Here is a 6,788-nt window from a genome sequence, read left to right on the forward strand (position 1 = left end):
TCAACTAACAATTACCCTAGGGCTTGCTAGGTCAAAGATGATTCTAGTATTATTCTCTTCATCCTCTAAGGCCAGTGCAAAATAGATACTATCCATCTCACCTCAAAGATGAGGACAATGAAGCCCAGAATAAAGCAGTGTCCTGGAAACTGCACAGAGGGAAAGTAGCAGAACAGGGACTGGAATGCTGGAACCCAGAGTTCTTTTCTTTAAAAAAGCTGCCAATAGGTTTGTCACTCCCAGTTCCCAGAAGTAAAAGTCAGTTAGTAATCTATTACTACAATAATTATATGTAAGAAATATCCATAAATTGAATATATATAACAAAAATAATTAGTAAATAAGAGAGTACAGGTCTATTTGCACATCAGTTCTACACTTTCTTTGCTGTTTTTATGTAAAAATTCATTCTTTGATTACCTGATTCAGATTAAAATAGTATTTGCAAGGACTGGGGTTGTGGCTCAGCAGTAGAGCGCTTGCCTAGCACATGCAAGGCCCTGAGTGTGGTCCTCAGCACTACATAAAAACAAATAAAATAAATGTATTGTGTCCAACTACAACTAAAAAATAAATACTTTTTAAAAAGTTAAAAAATAGTATTTGCTAAACCTATTGTCCCCCCTATGCTGTGAAAGTTGACATTTAATTTAGTGACTCAGAGAAAATAAATCTCATCTACAAACAAATTGTTAAACTCAAAACATAACTATAACTATAATCACATTCCATGGGACATTTGTTAATTATTCTCTCCTCAAAGGTCTTTGGAAAAGTAATGATAACCAGTTCTGTGATCCAGCTCTAAAGCTCATCATTTTTGATGCTTCTGTCAATTTATTATTTTATATGTCTGTCAACATGGAGATTAAATGTAGGAGAATGTGGACTTATATTGCTTTCAGAACTTTATGAGGATGAGGACATTTAGACTTCTCAGCAGAAGTCAGATATGTGTCACATGTGCCCTCTAATCTACCCACCAACTTCTTGTTTATTAATTTATACCCATCTTGACCCTCACTGGGCTGTCCTTGCACTGAGACCCTTACATCTTTATTGATCCAGAAATTTCCATGCCCATCTTTGGCTCTATTTCTGCCCACATTTATAGTCATTGGTTCCTGCATATCTGTAGTGACCTGAAAATGTAGGGAAATTAAACAACTGAATTTTATCATGTCACCCCATTTTGTCAGTGTTCAGCAGGGCTTGGCTAATGGGCATCAGCTGGTTTACTTGGTGGTACTTAGCTGGTGTGTAGGCATCACTCACGTGCCTGGCAGCTTGGTGAGGATGGCTGGTGGTTGGGCTCACATGGGTCTTTCTCCATCTCCCATACTCTTGGAGTTCCTCTGTGTGATCTCTCCATCAGTGCAGTTGGACATAGTCAGTAGCACAATGCTTCTAGAGAATAATTACTTTTGAATTCATACCTAGAATTAGCACAGTAATTCTGATATAACCCAGAGACCAAATCACTCAGAGGCCAATGCATTTGGGGAAAGGCGATACATACTGCAGTTCTTGATGACAGATATATTTTTAAAATGTAGTCATTTTGAATTTATTATACCTACTCATACTAGAACTAGGAATTTACTTTTCCTGGAGTCACTGGAGACTAATCTGAGCCCAGACATCCTCCGCTTAGGTTTCTTGCTTCCAGACTGGCACAGACACGTGGTAGTGTGGCCTGAGAAGGCATTTGACAGAACTGCTTCCTCTACTCAGGTATTGTAGCCATGCAGAGGCAGCTTCTGGATTTCTTTTTCAAGGAGGTATGCTGCCTAGTACAAAGGAGTGCAAATGGCAGCCTTTACCATCAGTCTCTACCTCAATTGCAGAGAGCATTTCCCCCAGCCTCATGCCTTTCTGGGCAGGCCACATCCAGTGCTGAGTGAGGTAGGAAGATCAAGGCCTGGCCACTTTGGTCTAGACATTTCCATCTGAGTAAGATAACACTTAGTAGTGATACTTGTTTCAGAACTCTCTACTGTCTTATACAGGCACTGTCAAGCTACATTGAAATTTCACTTCTTCTATTGCCAAACACAACTTCTTTTCTCTTCCTTTCATGAGTGCAGATCACCAATGAGCATGTTATACACAGACAATCTCAGCCTCTGCTTCCAGAGTATGTGGCCTATGACACACTTCAACAACTATTTACCCATACATAGGTAAGCACACTTGTATGTCTATATAAACCCACATATGTGCATACACACTCAAGGCATGCATTGATACATGTATACATACACATACATATAAAATACACAGTGTATACACACATATATAAAACACTCACATATACAGTGTTAGACAGATGCCTTGGTTTCCATCCAAGACTCACTACATTTAGGTGTTACTGTTTCTGTGTCCCTATATATGAGTTCTTCCTAACCAGAGAGTTCAATGTACATACCTTTTGTGGGAGAGTTAATAAGAGCGTCTCCAACCACCCTGTGTTTTTCCTGTGGACTGTCAATCTTAAGACTGTCTTCTCCCTCTTTCTGTAGCCTTAGGTCTGGACACAAAACAGACAGGACCAATCAGAATCCTGATGGCATTGAACTGGATCTGGGAAGATATCCTTTCAGTTCTGATGGAAATGTTGGAAAAATATGTGCCAGGAGCAGCCTGTGGAGTGGATCTATCCTATGCTTGGCTTTACAAAAGAGAAAATCAACCATATACAGAGGGTGGCAGTGAATAACCAGTGGTCTGCCACTCTCATCCTCTGCTGCATAGAAACATTTCTTTTAATTGTGGGGCAGGCACACTCTTGCATCCCTATTACTATTTTCTTAATGCCCTACTTTCATTTTTCCCTTCTCACCTCTCTTCCAAATCCAGTTATCTACAAACAGCCACCAAAAAACAGCTTCTCCTCAGGCTCACCATGGATCTATTTCTCACCTATGTTATTGTCATCACTCATCTTGTTACCCTCTCTGTCAATATGTGGCCTTGAACTTCTCCTCCTAGAGACCCTGCATTCCCCTGCTATTGCTGAGGAGGAAGGTTAATGTAGTCACAAGGAGGTATCAGAACTTGCAGAGTGAGACTCACCTTTACTTTAGTGTTAGACAAAATCTCTGTGGAGGTGGTTTAAAGACCAGCAGTTGGAAATTGAGGGAACGTGTTTGTGTAAATTTGTTCTTTTTCCAGAGACAAGGCCATCAGTCCACAATGTGAAAAATTAAGTAGAAATGTCAATCTTGAAAAAACGGAGTGGATGTTAGAAATATTAGGAATTTAAAAAGAAAATTCATGTACAAACAAGCAACAAGTGCCTAGAGAAAGAAAATAGCTTGGATTTCTCAATCTCATAGATTTTTGCCAAAAGTCTATGTTGGAGAAAACCAATTAAGTGACATTTGCCAGCTAATAGGCATCATGGAAGGGCAAGGCCAGTAGATAATCTAACCCCTAGATCATAGCAAATATTAGTTTAGCAAATTTAAGGGCCTGGAAATAAGTGATGGCAAGAAAATGAAGAAGAGATATTTTGGAGTAAAAAGTTTCCAACTGATGATGATGTACATGATCCATGGTGTGTCCATACTTAGTCCTGGTAGATCTAAAAGGTCAGTGTGTCTGAATGACCTGCAGAGCCTGGTTAAGCACAGACTGCTGATTCACTCTCTGTTAGATCTGATATTTAACCTGAATAGGGTAGACCCTGAGAATGTGTCTTTCTAACACAATTCCAGTTTGCTTATGCTACTGTTCCAAGGGCCATGCTTTGAGAAACACAGATTGTGTTATGGGAAAGAGAAAGGAGATGAAGATAACTGATGTTGAGTTGATTAAGATCCTGAGAGGCAAAGAACATCAGTTATCAGCACAATTTAATGGGCTGATGAAGTAAAAGTTAAGCAGGTGCTCAAAGGGTTCAGGGTCAAAAGACCACATCAAAGATTCAGGAAGGATAAGTGCAAAGAAGGGCTCTCATGCAATGTGCTGTAAAGAAGAAAAAAATCAGGATATTAGAAAGTGATTTTTTTCTACTGATATTAGTACATAAAACATAACTCTGACATAAACTCTGTCCAATAATTTTCAAAATATTTTTGATTTTTCAGAAGTAATATTTCATAAACATCAATTTAAAAATCTCCAAGCTAGTACTCTATAGATATTTGAAAAATGTATTCCAAAATTTTCACATTGACATAGAGATTACCATACAGATTAATTTACAAATTAATAATACTCTTTCATGGGCTCTATACACTTTCTACATGTGGGCTCTCAATTCTTTTCCAGAGCCCTTTCATTAATTGTTCTTAGGTAGTCAATAAAGCATTTGAAAAAGTATACTCTGAGGAAGCAGCAAACACGTAAAGTATTCAAGCAAACAAAAAATACATGTTTCTTACTGATGAAATTCAGCAGAGGGGAAGCTGCAGCCATGATGGAAGTTTGAGAGTCCAGCCGCTGTGAGGCTCGGCCCGGCTCAGGCGAGGGAGATGAGAGATGGCGGTGGCCAAGGCTCAGAGCCCCTCTCAGAGCCTGTGAGCAGCCGCGGGGGCAGTGCCCTCCGGGAGCCTCCTCTTGGTCTTTTCTAACCGTGCAGTCTCTTCCTTGGCTTCTCCTGAAAGGGAAGGTGGAAGCCCTGGGCTCCGGTGGGAGCCGGCTGAGGCTCCAAGGCGGCACCTCCTGCTGCTGGAGAGGGGCGGGGAGGGGGGGGGGGAAGCGGCAGCGGCTGTGGCCACAGCTCCGGGGAGGGGGTCGGAGTCGCCTGTCACCATTTCCAGGGCTGGGAACGCGGGAGAGTTGGTCTCTCCCCTTCTACTGCCTCCAACACGGCGGCACATCCAGGGACCCGGGCCGGTTTTAAACCTTCCCTCCGCCGCCGCCGCACCCCCCCTGGCCCGGGCTCCGGAGGCCGCTGGAGGAGGCAGCGGTTCCGAGGATTATTCGTCTTCTCCCCATTCCGCTGCCGCCGCTGCCAGACCCCTGGCTGCTGAGGAGAGGCAGGCCCAGTCTCTGCAACCATCCAGCAGCCGCCGCAGCAGCCACGACCCGGCTGCGGTCCAGAGCCAAGCGGCAGCAGAGCGAGGGGCATCAGCGACCGCCAAGTCCAGAGCCATTTCCATCCTGCAGAAGAAGCCCCGCCACCAGCAGCTTCTGCCATCTCTCTCCTCCTTTTTCTTCAGCCACAGGCTCCCAGACGTGACAGCCATCATCAAAGAGATCGTTAGCAGAAACAAAAGGAGATATCAAGAGGATGGGTTCGACTTAGACTTGACCTATATTTATCCAAACATTATTGCTATGGGATTTCCTGCAGAAAGACTTGAAGGCGTATACAGGAACAATATTGATGATGTAGTAAGATGTGCTGAAAGACATTATGACACCGCCAAATTTAACTGCAGAGTTGCACAGTATCCTTTTGAAGACCATAACCCACCACAGCTAGAACTTATCAAACCCTTTTGTGAAGATCTTGACCAATGGCTAAGTGAAGATGACAATCATGTTGCAGCAATTCACTGTAAAGCTGGAAAGGGACGGACTGGTGTAATGATTTGTGCATATTTATTACATCGGGGCAAATTTTTAAAGGCACAAGAGGCCCTAGATTTCTATGGGGAAGTAAGGACCAGAGACAAAAAGGGAGTAACTATTCCCAGTCAGAGGCGCTATGTGTATTATTATAGCTACCTGTTAAAGAATTATCTGGATTATAGACCAGTGGCACTGTTGTTTCACAAGATGATGTTTGAAACTATTCCAATGTTCAGTGGCGGAACTTGCAATCCTCAGTTTGTGGTCTGCCAGCTAAAGGTGAAGATATATTCCTCCAATTCTGGACCCACACAACGGGAAGACAAGTTCATGTACTTTGAGTTCCCTCAGCCATTGCCTGTGTGTGGTGACATCAAAGTAGAGTTCTTCCGCAAACAGAACAACATGCTAAAAAGTATAAAATGTTTCATTTTTGGGTTAGTACGTTCTTCATACCAGGACCAGAGGAAACCTCAGAAAGAGTAGAAAATGGAAGTCTATGTGATCAAGAAATCGATAGTATTTGCAGTACAGAACGTGCAGATAATGACAAGGAATATCTAGTACTTACTTTAACAAAAAATGATCTTGACAAAGCAAATAAAGACAAGGCCAACCGATATTTTTCTCGAAATTTTAAGGTGAAACTGTATTTTACAAAAACAGTAGAGGAGCCATCAAATCCAGAGGCTAGCAGTTCAACTTCTGTAACACCTGATGTTAGTGACAATGAACCTGATCATTATAGATATTCTGACACCACTGACTCTGATCCAGAGAATGAACCTTTTGATGAAGATCAGCATACACAAATTTCAAAAGTCTGAATTTTTTTATCAAGAGGGATAAAAATACCATGAAAACAAACTTGAATAAACTGAAAATGGACCTTTTTTTTTTTTAAATGGCAATAGGACATTGTGTCAGATTACCAGTTATAGGAACAATTCTCTTTTCCTGACCAATCTTGTTTTACCCTATACATCCACAGGGTTTTGACACTTGTTGTCCAGTTGAAAAAAAAGGCTGTGTAGCTGTGTCATGTATATACTTTTGTGTCAAAAGGACATTTAAAATTCAATTAGGATAAATAAACATGGCACTTTCCCATTTTATTTCAGTTTAATAAAAAGTGGAGGCAGACTGATGTGTATACATAGAAATTTTTCCTTTTGTGTTCTGTCACCAACCTAAGTGGTCTAAAGAGCTTTGTGAATTACAGGTTCACATCCTACCCCTTTGCACTTGTGGCAACAGATAAGTTC

General features: G+C 41.5%; 1 pseudogene; it reads left to right on the forward strand.

The window, feature by feature from the left end:
* Positions 1-4,485: 4,485 nt before the first annotated feature.
* On the forward strand, positions 4,486-6,350 carry LOC144256036 (phosphatidylinositol 3,4,5-trisphosphate 3-phosphatase and dual-specificity protein phosphatase PTEN pseudogene; annotated as a pseudogene).
* The last annotated feature ends 438 nt before the right edge of the window (positions 6,351-6,788 follow it).

Source organism: Urocitellus parryii, chromosome 7, assembly GCF_045843805.1.
Source record: "Urocitellus parryii isolate mUroPar1 chromosome 7, mUroPar1.hap1, whole genome shotgun sequence".
Classification (NCBI taxonomy): domain Eukaryota; kingdom Metazoa; phylum Chordata; class Mammalia; order Rodentia; family Sciuridae; genus Urocitellus; species Urocitellus parryii.